Source organism: Panthera onca, chromosome X, assembly GCF_046562875.1.
Source record: "Panthera onca isolate mPanOnc1 chromosome X, mPanOnc1 haplotype 2, whole genome shotgun sequence".
In the NCBI taxonomy this organism is placed as follows: Eukaryota; Metazoa; Chordata; class Mammalia; order Carnivora; family Felidae; genus Panthera; species Panthera onca.
In genome coordinates, this window is record NC_138357.1 from 102,832,211 (window position 1) to 102,844,712 (window position 12,502).

At 42.8% G+C, this 12,502-nt stretch overlaps 1 protein-coding gene across 13 annotated transcripts in view; it reads left to right on the forward strand.

The window, feature by feature from the left end:
- The window catches only part of DMD (dystrophin), a 2,113,538-nt gene that overhangs the window by 1,819,743 nt on the left and 281,293 nt on the right, over nucleotides 1-12,502 (forward strand). The gene's annotated exons all lie outside the window — the stretch shown is intronic.

A 12,502-nucleotide genomic window follows, 5' to 3' on the forward strand; every position in this document is an offset into this window, starting at 1 on the left:
GAGAAGGGTTCTGAAATCTCCGTGGGGGTCATGGGGGCGCCAGATAGTTGGAGTCAAGAATGTCTAAGAGGTTAGGTATTTGGACTAGAGCTGTAGCAGGGAGGTAGGGAAATACAAAAGATCGGGAATTCATGTTGACCGTTAACAAACCCACATCTGAGAAATGTAAACCTCACTTAAAGCCAAAGCCTCTCCGAACTAGGACTTTGCAATATACTCTCCAAGGCAAGAACTAGTATCTGTTTACTTATGTGGTTCTGGAACATAAGGGAATGCAGATAGTGTGTTGGTTAGAATGCTTTCAGCAGCCAATGACAAAATGCCCAACTTCAAGGGCCTTCTGCTCTATTTGTTTTTCCCACACTTTTCTGGGCATAAGAATCACCAGGGGCACTTGTTTCAATGACTAATTCCCAAGCCCCTTCACCGGCAAGTCTGAACCATGGGGTTTGGGAAGCTGCGTTTTTAACACGAACGCCACTGAGATCAGACAAGTTTGGAAAATGCTATCTTAAATAAGAGACAGCTGATAATCTACACAGTGGTTGGCAACCTTTAGCATGCACCAGAATCACTCTGCATTTCTAGGAAGTTTTCAGGTGATGCCGGTAACGGCTTTGGTCGGGAACCACACTCTGAGAACCGCTGGTCTAACCCAACCAGAAGTCCACAGATGATCAGATCTGGGGCTGCTTAATTCAGCAGCTGAACTGTATAAAGACTCCAGTTTGGTTTCTTGGGGCATCTCCTGGCTTCCTCCTCACGATCCCAAGGTGGCTGGCTTCCCACTGCACCAAGCAAGATATCCTCAGACAGCAGTATCCGCGGCAGGAAGGGAATAAGGTCCAAAGATAACTGTGCGGGGGGTGGGTATGCATGTGTGTTGGAGAAGAAAGAATTTCCCAGAAGCTCCCCAGCGTACCTGCCCTTGTGTATCAGCCAGAACTGGGACTCACTGTATTCCCTGAAACCAGTCACTGGTTACGAGAAACAGGATTATCATAATTCGTTTAGGGCAAACTTTAATGCTTCCTCTAGCCAGGGTCTGTTGATGCTCAAAATCTGATCATAATTGAGATAAGGAATAAGAAGTGAATAGCTCCTAGGTAGGCAAACACCTGGGAAGCTTGCAAATGGATTCTGGTATAAGTGTGATGATAAGTAGATCAAGGACTGAAAATATTAATACAGCTGCTAATGAACAATACGTTACCAGCTTTGTCGTCACCATTTGCAACAGCCTAACAGACTCCTGGGGAATTTGGCTCTGCGTACCGGGGGGAAAAGGGCCCTTGCAAAGCTCACTGTATCTGTGGAGTCATCTTGCTTTTATTATACCTGTATATCGAATTGCAAGCTGTCCCTTCAGGTAATGAAACTTAGACAAGTTGGAACCTGTATAACAGCAAATCAATACTGAAGTTATAGGCAAAGCCCGTACTTGTAGAGACTAACCTATAGGACAGGAAGACTTCGTGCCCCAAATTGAACAAATTCTGCATTTATAGGTATCCAACATAGAGACGAAACGACGTACAGTGGTATGTCTTTTTATATGTTTGCATTTTTTTTCCTCACTCGTTCTTACAAGTGTGTGTTGTTCTTTTCTTTAACAAACACCCAGCTATGCCCCAAATGTCCACGGCCCATGTAAAGTGGAAAATTGAGTTGTTTATTTGGGCCTCATGTCATCTAAATACTCGATGAAAGAATGCATTAAAGGGGCACCCGGGTGGCTCAGTTGGTTAAGCGTCCAACTACAGCTCGGGTCGTGAACTCGCTGTTTGTACGTTTGAGCCCGGCACCGGGCTCTGTGCTGACAGCTCAGAGCCTGGAGCCTGCTTCCGATTCTGTCTCTCTCTCTCTCTCTCCCTCTCCCTCTCTCTTTCTGTCCCTCTCCCACCCCTGCTTGTGTGCGCACACGCTCTCTCTCTCTCAAAAATAAACATTAAAGAAAAAGAACGCATGAAAGGTTTCTCCTGGATTAAAAGGAAAATTTCCTAAATTCTGGTGTTTTTTTTTTTCTTTTTGATAGTGGAAGATAGTAGCTAAGGTGAGACTATCTCCTGTTACATTTCTGTTTCCTTTCAAGAAATAGCTTTTATTAAGAAAATTGTGATCTTTGAAAGAGGAGCTGAGCAAAGGAGACCAATACATTTTGTGTTGGTCGGTCTCTAAACTGTTGCTTATTTTTAAAAACTGAACAGTGGTGAGTGTGCACTTCACACGGTGAAACTGATGTCTGGCACGTGGGTGAGGGCCGGGCGGCCAGATGGGCTTGTTGGTTTCAGCGCCACCGGCTTGTGCACAGAGACTGGGAAGCTAAATTTCGAAGACTGTGGTCTAATACAGCCAAGAGCTCTCTATTCTGTATCATTAAGCGACGGTTAAGACATCGTCTGCAGCCCTTCGCCCTGACCTCGTTCGAAAGAAGCCTGTGCAGTGACCATGCAGGCCCATTAAAATCCAGATCTATGGGGACATTTCCCTTCCCTGGGACAGATGGGAATTGTACACGGGACAAAATTGTGCGTGATAAGCAAGAAAGGGAAGCTTCTAAAGCGCTGTAGAATCACTGATAATTTTAGTGCACTTAAACATACAACAAGTTTAATGACAGCATTTTCCCATTGCTTCCTTGAGTTGGGAACATTTTGGTTTTTTCCTTCTGGGTTGATTGCCTGGAAAGTAGCAAAAGATGTTTTAGAGCCTCTGCCGGCAGAGGGTGCGTTCAGCATATGTGTGCATAAGGTCTCCAGGCGCTTGGCCCCGGGGCTGTGTTCTCTACGCCATTTCTCACAGTCACGCGGGGTTGGGGCTGCTTACAGATTCTTGACTGTCTTGTCAGATCGAAGCAGGCACTGGTTTGCCAGCAACTTGCAGTTGTTGTTGTTTTTGAAGGCCATGCAACTAACAGATGTTTGTTGTTGGCTCCATATCTACTTTCTTTGAAAGCTGGAGAATCAAATTGCTGACATTCAGACAACACTAATTCCCATATCCAGGGAGCCTAATTTGCCGTCCCTGAGATCCTGATTCCTGGTGTTCACGGGTTTAAAAACCATTTCAGTGACACAATGTAAGAATGGGCTTGGGAGATGCAGTGCTGTCTCCACTAAAGATAATCACATTTTATAAACATCTGCGTCATTACTGGTATGATTCATTTCTAAGCTGTATACAGCTGTGTTTCCAGTTTCAATTAACAATCCCTTAATTGCATATCCATCTCATGTTACTAATTTAGTTAATTTATTCATAATTAAGAGTATTCTGTTTTCTACCAAGGTTTGTCGAGCTCAGAACATTATAAAGAGAAATATTTTAAGGCAGCATCTCTGAGGGATTTTGTTTCTTATGATCACATCACAGTAAAATGTCATTCATGCACCCAAAGGAAGATGAATTGCTGAGGGTTTTTTTTTTTTTTTTTCCTTCCAGTAAAATAAGAAGCCACGGGAAGCTGCAGTGTGTTGCGTTTTTAAACCAAGTTCAATGCTGTGTATTTTGTTCTTTGCTTTCTCCTTTCCTGACATCCTCTCCAAAAAAAAAAAATAATCATTTGATTTGGATTATTATTTAAGTGTCCCAGCAAATCCAGTCACCAGTACGGATAAAACTGTCATTACTCTGTCAGGTAATGGTGTCTCTTAAAATCTAAGCTATAAAATCTGTACATTTCAGAGGACGTTCAGATCACGAGTTTTCGAGTTGCAAAGTCCAAGCAAGTGACTTCATTTTTGTTGGACCTTTTCTAGAAAAATGCAGGGACCCTGGCAACAAGGGTCTTGGCCGTGTTAGCGTATGTGTCTGTGTGTCCTTAAAAGCAACGATGACAAAAGCGACCGTACAGTCACCCACTCTGTTTAGTGGCCAGGAACTGCCACTCACAGGCTTGTAAGCCTGCATGGTAGAAATAAGCTATCTTTTGTCTTGCGTGAATTAAATTAAAATTTAAAACCTACCCTCCCTGTCCCCTCTTCCCACTCTGGCAATTGCCTTGACCTTCAAGAAACCATACATATCATTCACATATGCTTCCACAAATTCAATTATTCATGACCTTTGTTATTGATCTCCTACTACATATCTAATTGACTGATTTATCCACACACTTAATGATTGATTACGTATCGTATTGAACCTCCACTACCTGGGTAGCACTGTTCGGGATGATCGACAGTGATCATCCAGATGATGTTCTGGATGCTGGTGGTTACGTGATGACCGAACAGTCGTAATTTCTACCTTCATGGCTCTTTCAGTCTGAAGGAGGAATCAGGCATAATTCAGATAACCACACGAGTAAATGTAAAGTCACATGGTTCAGTAAAGCCAAGAAGGTATATGTAATTAACAACGCTGCCTACCTTTACAAACACCTGACAAGACCTCTAGATGATTTGCAGTCAGTGATGATTTGGGTCTTGGAGCCATGTTTTTGTTTTCCCTTCAGTAGTTTCACTTGGTGACCCAGTTTAAATTGTTTATTTCACTATAGGGGGAAAGGTCTGCGTGTCAGAAACAGGGGATATTGTTGACTCATAACCTACTTTTCTTTTTTTTTTTTTTTTTTTTTTTTTTAAATTTTTTTTCAACGTTTTTTATTTATTTTTGGCACAGAGAGAGACAGAGCATGAACGGGGGAGGGGCAGAGAGAGAGGGAGACACAGAATCGGAAACAGGCTCCAGGCTCTGAGCCATCAGCCCAGAGCCTGACGCGGGGCTCGAACTCACGGACCGCGAGATCGTGACCTGGCTGAAGTCGGACGCTTAGCCGACTGCGCCACCCAGGCGCCCCATAACCTACTTTTCAAAGTAACTAGTGAAAGGGAATGTGTGGTAGTATATGTATCTTATCCTTTTTGATTCTGAACTGTTCTATTTCTATAAAATTTTATATCTTAAAAAGGCAAGGTATAAAAGCAGAAGTTTTCTAAATGGACAGTGGCAATAAACTCACCTATTTTACCATTTAGCCATTGGCTTGCAACATTAACTCAAAACATAGGTATCCAGAAAGGTATGATTGTAAATATTTCTGGAAGTCCCATCTTCTCTCCATTTCCACGACACTTTGTTTTTTCTGTGTTGTTGCTGGTTTACTTTTTGTGTGTTCGTTTAACACCTTAAATTGGAATTAGACAGAGTAGGAAGTTAAAACTTTACGTACATGTTTCCCAAGGTTGATGACAATTTTAAGTAACAATCCGACCTATCGTACAGGTCTGCTGTTTTGAAGATAAATACTTTCTCATTTCCTATGTAGACATAAAAGGTTTTTGAAACCAGAAAAGATGAGAGATCATCTAGGCCAAACCCCTTGGTTTATAAATTGGGGAAGAGATTCTGGATGACTTAGCCAAGCTGTTCGCATTTGTTACAAGCAAGATCGGAAGTCAGGCCCACTTCAATACCCTTTGCCCTACACAGTATTTTCCCCTTACAGAAAAGAAAGATAAACTATTCAAAAATTGATGCTGCTTATCTAAAAGCCAAACATCCCTGTTTACATGGTAGTTTGCCGTTTGGTAATAATAATTCATTTTGGGGGTCATTTTCTGATGAGCTCTTCGGGTTTAGTTGTACTTGAACCTGTTTCTCTGGACACACGGAAATCTGCATAGAATTGTTAAAACTGGGGACTTTATGGCTAACGTTGACAAATCAGGCAACAACAGATGTTGGCAAGGATGCGGAGAAAGAGGATCTCTTTTGCATTGTTGGTGGGAATGCAAGCTGGTGCGGCCACTCTGGAAAACAGTATGGAGGTTCCTCCAAAAACTAAAAATAGAACTATCCTATGACCCAGCAATGGCACTAATTTATCCAAGGGATACAGGTGTGCTGTTTCAAAAGGACACATGCATCCCCATGTTTATAGCTGCACTATCAACAATAGCCAAAGTATGGAAAGAACCCAAATGTCCATCGGTGGATGAATGGATAAAGACGATGTGGTATATATATACAATGGAGTATTACTCGGCAATCAAGAAGAATGAAATCTTGCTATTTGCAACTACGTGGGTGGAACTGGAGGGTATTACGCGAAGTGAAATTAGTCAGAGAAAGACAAAAATCATAAGACTTCACTCACATGAGGACTTTAAGAGACAAAACAGATGAACATAAGGGAAGGGAAATAAAAATAATGTAAAAACAGGGAGGGGGACACAACAGAAGAGACTCATAAATATGGAGAACAAACGGAGGGTTCCTGGAGGTGCTGTGGGAGGGGGGATGGGCTAAATGGGTAAGGGGCACGAAGGAATCTACTCCTGAAATCGTTGTTGCACTATATGCTAATTTGGATGTAAATTTTAAAAAATTAAAAATAAAATTTTTTAAAAACCGGGGATTTTAAAAGTACACATGACCATTTTCATTATTTCGTGATCTTTTATATTAATAAAACTCACCCAGAAAAGATAACCAACTTGTCTCCCATTTTTCCAGAAGTCATGAGCTGGAAATGTGGCATTTAGCCTTTTTATCTCTTATTTGCTTATTTCGCTGCAAACCTTATTTTACCCTCTCTTATTTTGTGGCTGTATAAAAAAAAAAAAAAATTTCTCTGTGTTCACCCAAAGAAGCTCTTTGAAGAGAAAGTAACTATCACATCTGAAACCTAGCTGGGCATTTGTCAGGATCTCTGCAAGGGGAGAGGAGAGCTGAAAGAGAACCCCACCTGGGAGCTCCGCTCTCCGCTCCTGAGTGGGGATGGGGTTTCTCCGCTGCACAGTCAGAATGGCAATACTCGCCACCCACTCATCTATTTCACGGCATTAACAGAGCCCCAGGATTCCGGCTTTAGTCTGCATGACAGGGAATGGCAGAGGAGGTGAAGGGTGGTTTGAATCCTTGAATTTCAGGAGTTGAGCCGGCCACCAGGTCGGTTGATGGCTGCAACCGGGCAGGACACTCGGTGTAGCTAGGGAGCGTGTCTAGCATTGAGCTGCATGGCTGCGGGGGAAGGCCATTGCCATAAATCCCTAATGGCAGCAGTTGGATGCAGGAAGGGAGTTGTGTACAGCTGTGTACAACTTGACTTTGCTCTGCATCATAATAGGCTATACGGAAACACTACTTAATAGAAACCAGGGGGTGCCTGTGTGGCACAGTCGGTTAAGCGTCCAACTCTGGATCTTGGCTTAGGTCGTGAACTCAAGATTGCTGAGTTTGAGCCCCACATCGGGTTCTGCATCGATGGTGCAGACTGCCTGGGGTTCTGTCTGTCCTTCTCCCTGCCTGCTTGTGCTCACTCTCTTTCTCTCTCTTAAAATAAACAAACGCTAAAAAGAAGTTTAAAAAAAAATGAGGATCCTGTGCACCACAGTGGCCCGGACCTTTGGTACCATGTGACCTGGAAATACCTTGCTTTGCTGGAACTTGAGCAAAATTGCATACCCTGGGCATTTTTCTTTTTAACCAGTTCTTTTCTAAAGCTCCTGTGTGATGATCCAAAACCAGATTTCTCTTTGATGTCAGGCAGGAGTTTGGGTTTGGATGAACTTCCTACCTAAGGAGATAATGACACAAACCTTGCCTGAAAATTGTCCTTCTGCTGAAGGAGTTCACTCTCAAAAAAGAGACAACCAACAAAAGCAACTTGGAATCTGGTTCTAGATTTGCCATTAATTGATTCTGGACATACACATGTAATTTGATCTCTGTAAGTAAGAAAAATGACCAATTCCTAGCATGTTAAGTATGATTCCGTGATTCTGTAGAAAGAGCTTTCTCTCAAGAAAAAGCTCAAGAAAATCAAGAAAAAGTTCCAAAGTTTCCTATCTTCATTGAGCTTATTTTCCAAAACCAATGTATTCTGATTTTTTTTTTTTTTTTTTGCTACAGAGAAAAGCAGCATGAAGAAATTAAGCCACAGAACATTAGTATATTCTTATCCCACCTTTTAGGAAAAAAGAGGTTTTTTTTAAAGTTTGGACTTTTCTTTTGGCAGACAATAAGGTAGTTAGAAAGGAAATGAGTATGACTAGACTAACTTGGTAATACCAGCATAAAGGAAGAAATAAGAAGGGGAAAAAGAGAGAGGCAAAATGTATGAGTGGATACCAACCAGAAAGATTTTCAAGCTCTGAGAAAAGAAAAAGGAGAAAAAAGGGGGCTATTAATAACAACCCACGGGGCACCCGGGTGGCTCAGTCGGTTAAGAGTCTGACTCTTGATCTCAGCTCAGATCATGACCTCATGGTTCATGGGATGGAGCCCCACAGCGGGCTCTGCGCTGACGGGATGAGCCTGCTTGGGATTGTACTTCTGCACCCCTGTATGCGTCCTCTTGGCCCTGATCTCATATTGGTACCGCTGTTCTATCAGCCACGCCAATGAACACATCGGGTTACTTAATTGGGCTTCACTTTGAGATGTTTATAGGAGAGGAGAACCCAGAGATCTGCTCCATACTGAGGCTTTGATCCATTTAACGAGGTCAGAAGCATTTATTAAGCAGCTCTTGTGTATACAACAATGCTCCACATCCCGTTTCCCTGGATTGCCATTCTATAAGACAGGAAGGTCTCTGCGCCACCACCCCCCCAACCCCCAGAGCCTTAGAATCCACTTCTAGAGATGGGCTCGCCATCTTCATTACATAATTATTTGAATCCAATTGGAATAAGCACTGGATAGAAGAAAAACAGTGCTAAGAGGGAGTATAATGGAGGGACCTGACCTGGTCTAGTCAGTTGGAAAGGTTTCCTGGAGACACGGTATTTTAGACACACACACACACATCCATGCAGAATGTATTCTGACTGGCTATGATAAATGCACTTTTTTTTTTTTTTACAAAAGCTTTATTTTTTGTGTAATCTCTACACCCCCTCCTTCCAGTTGGGGGTTCAAACTCACGACCTCAGGACCAAGAGTCATATGCTCTACTGACTGAGCCAGGCAGGCATTCCAAATGCATTTCTTACTATAGGTCGTGCTCAAGGGTTGGAAACCATTGTTCTTACAATTCCAGGGAGCGTAGCGATCATGTGACCTGTCGATCACATGCCTTCGCCAAAAGTGTCTAGTAAGGAAGACACTCCTGAGCGGTTACCTGGTAACTGAAACCACCCCAGTCATCACTAAAGGCAGAAAGGAGGCTTGGCATTCACTGGAGGAGAGCTAAGGGTTTGAGACATTTGCATCAAAGTACACACAAGGCCTGTACCTGATGCTCAAGGCATGTTACGGTACTTCTCTTTGGGTAAAACTAAGGGTTACAGCTCAGTGAAATCACTTGTGGGTCAAGTTCTCGTGCTTTTGTAAATAAAGAGGCCAGTCGATAACCAATGGAAATGGGGGCATGGAAGTGGAGGAACCTTTGTTCCAGGCAGATCCTGGCTCCTCATACTGACCGATTTAAAAAGCTGTAATATGGGCTCCCGTTTCCTATCATTATGTCTTTGAGTAAGTTGAGAGTCGCCGAAAGAGTCCTAGTCGAAAGCTTTAAAAACCAAACTTGCTTTCCATCTCTTTTTTACCTAGGGCCCCTCTTATAAATGGAGGGATTGGGAAATCACCTAGAGGTATTTAATTAAATAATGGAAACGCACAGAAAAGTTTGAGGAGCCTGAATGGCTGGCTACCTCATCACAACCTCAGACCGAAAGAGTTCGTAGGGGAAGGACAACAATTTTTCCTTCTAGGTTCTTGGCTGAGACCGCCCTTCGATCAAATACCACCGAACAGCAGAAAAACAGAAGTTTAATAACATGTACACCTCCTGTGTACGTGGGAAAGACGCAGAAGAATTGAGTGACTCCCCAAACAGCCCAAGCCATCCCCTTAAATATCATCTCCAGCTCAACACAAAAGAAAGATGTTGGGGCCATGAGGCCAGCTAGAGAAGCCCACCAGGAAAGGTACAGCCAACAAGAGTAAGGATGTTCTGCAGCTTTGCTCTTGCCTTCTCCATTAACAAATTTCTAGGGAATTATTCGTCCGTTTCTTGTTAGAGGGAGGCAACCTGACAAATGGTGATTTCCCCCATAAATGTACCAGTTGCTTACAAAAGGGTCACTTCCACTTGTTTCCCAGAACTCCTCCTTTGTCCGCTGTTCCTTGAAAATAACCGGCTCATCGTAATCCTTACACCAAAGAGGCGTATTTTGGGGTGGCAAATTCTGCTCCCCTTCGGAACCCGTCAGGAACTTTTATTGCAGGCCGCTGTTTTCCACAGCACGCCCACACCTGTGATACTCACTATGTGCGTTACCAAAACCTCTGAAGTTCCTAAATACTGCAGTGGTAGCAGTCTTGGAGCTTTGCCCTTTTGTGTAAAATGAGGGCGGTGCTCTCCTGGAGTGTGATTCTTGATAAAGATAACCAGTTGCCTCTAGAGTTGAAGCTTGTACCAATGGTATGTTCAACGTATCACACTCTCTGTGTTGCAGTATTTAGGGTTAATAACATTGTAACCCCACCATTTGAATTTAAATTGTAATCGTGTGTTTTGAGCATGTAGATCATCTCTTTGAGATGCAGTGAACCCTTTAATCCATCAGTAAACTTTTAGTAGCAAGTTGCTTTACCACCAGAACAAGCCTAAGGCACAGGGCACATGTCAGCGTCACTTGGGGAGCTTAGAAAAATCCTGATGCACAGGCCGCAGCCCCACTACATCAAATGGCGGGGCGGGGGTGGGGGGAGGGGGGCAAGGGTGCGCTCCAAGCATCAATATTTGTGAAAGCTCCCCAAATGGTAGAAAGCACAGTCTGTTGGAGAACCCTTGTGGCCAAGGGATGTGGTTGAATGCAAAGCAGAATCAGGAATAGGGAGGCTACTGACGAACAACATGTATCTATACAAGGGAATTTGCCCGAATCACAATCTGGAGACCCAGATTTGGGTTATGATGAGTTAGAAAAAAGTCTCCTCCCAACTTGCCATTCGCTCGACTAGAACGAAAAGGAGTGCAGCCGAAGAGATCAGTCCCTTTCAAAAGACCGCAGGCTGCACCTGACTCGCTTCTTGACTCCAGAAGAATCTTTGTTTCTTAAATAAGCCCGTGCATAATGAGCCTTCAGGGGATGGGGGACAGACTAGGGTAAGCAGAGAACTTGTAGGCTCCAGACACATGAATACCCTCCCTTCTAGAACAATGAAAGTAACAACTGTCAGAATCCAATAAGATTGTGGGGCGCCTGGGTGGCTCCGTTGGTTAAGCGTCTGACTCTTGATTTCAGCTCCGCTCATGATCTCTGAGACTGAGCCCCGCATCAGACTTCAGCACAGAGCCTGCTTAAGATTGTCTCTCTCCCTCTTTCTCTGCCTCTCTCTCTTCAAATAAAAAAAAAAAGTGAGATTCTGAGAGAAAGGAAGTAGAAGTCTGATGTTGGCAGACCACTTTCGATTAGTGTGTGTTCATCTTGCATATACATAATAAGTTGGGGAGTTCGGCTGAACCCAGAGAAAAACTTGCATGGACAATCCAGCTAGGATCGCCTGAGTTGGCTTTTTCTCACGTAGGACTTTGGCCCCAATACCAGAAAGCTCAAATTCTAAATTGTTCAAGAGTGCTTTTCAGAGAGGCCGTTAGGGAATTTTTATTGTTCAGAAAACAGTAGCACCGAACTGTTACAACTAGAGTATACCTTGTTCCTGAAATTAATTACCTGGAGTCTTCAAAATTTCTTATCTTTTGCTGGTAGAAAACCTTTGAAACTGTATTTGTCTGTGGTATTCACTGCAATGCCTTAGATATAAAGAGAGAAATTTATTTTCAGAGGAATTTGGAGACAGGTTTTCTGTGTGTGTGTGTGTGTGTGTGTGTGTGTGTGTGTGTGTATGTATACACATACTTACCATCTATGGGTTTTCCCCAAGGATTGTAGAAATCCCATTAAATTACCCACTTCTTAAATAGTTACTGAAACTCCAGTTTTTCATATTTTCTTATGTAATATTTGGATGCATTTAGGTGAACTTGCAGCATTTTAATTATATCTGTATCAGATGAGGAGAAGAAATGTAAAATGGTTTGGGGAGAGATTTAATTTTAGATAGCCGTGTAATTAACGACGTTTGGAAAAACTAGCAGAACTTTAATTAAATGTCTCTACATTAATTTAGTCATTTAATTGAAAATGTATTGGGATAGTCCTTACAATTTATCACTCTTACTCTTTGAGGGAGAAGGATTTTAAATAACAAAGCATCAGTGTAACTACTTTTTTATTATTTAACTTCATGTCCACCACTTGGCACTTTGTTGAATTTCTTCCCCGGTGGTTGCAAGTTTTTTAATATTTTTTTTTTTTAGCGTTTATTTATTTTTGAGACAGAGAGAGACAGAGCATGAACGAGTGAGGGGCAGAGAGAGAGGGACACACAGAATCTGAAACAGACTCCAGGCTCTGAGCGGTCAGCCCAGAGCCCGACGCGGGGCTCGAACTCACAGACCATGAGATCATGTCCTGAGCCTAAGTCGGACGCTCAACCGACCAAGCCACCCAGGCGCCCCTACAAATTTTTTAAAACATTAATT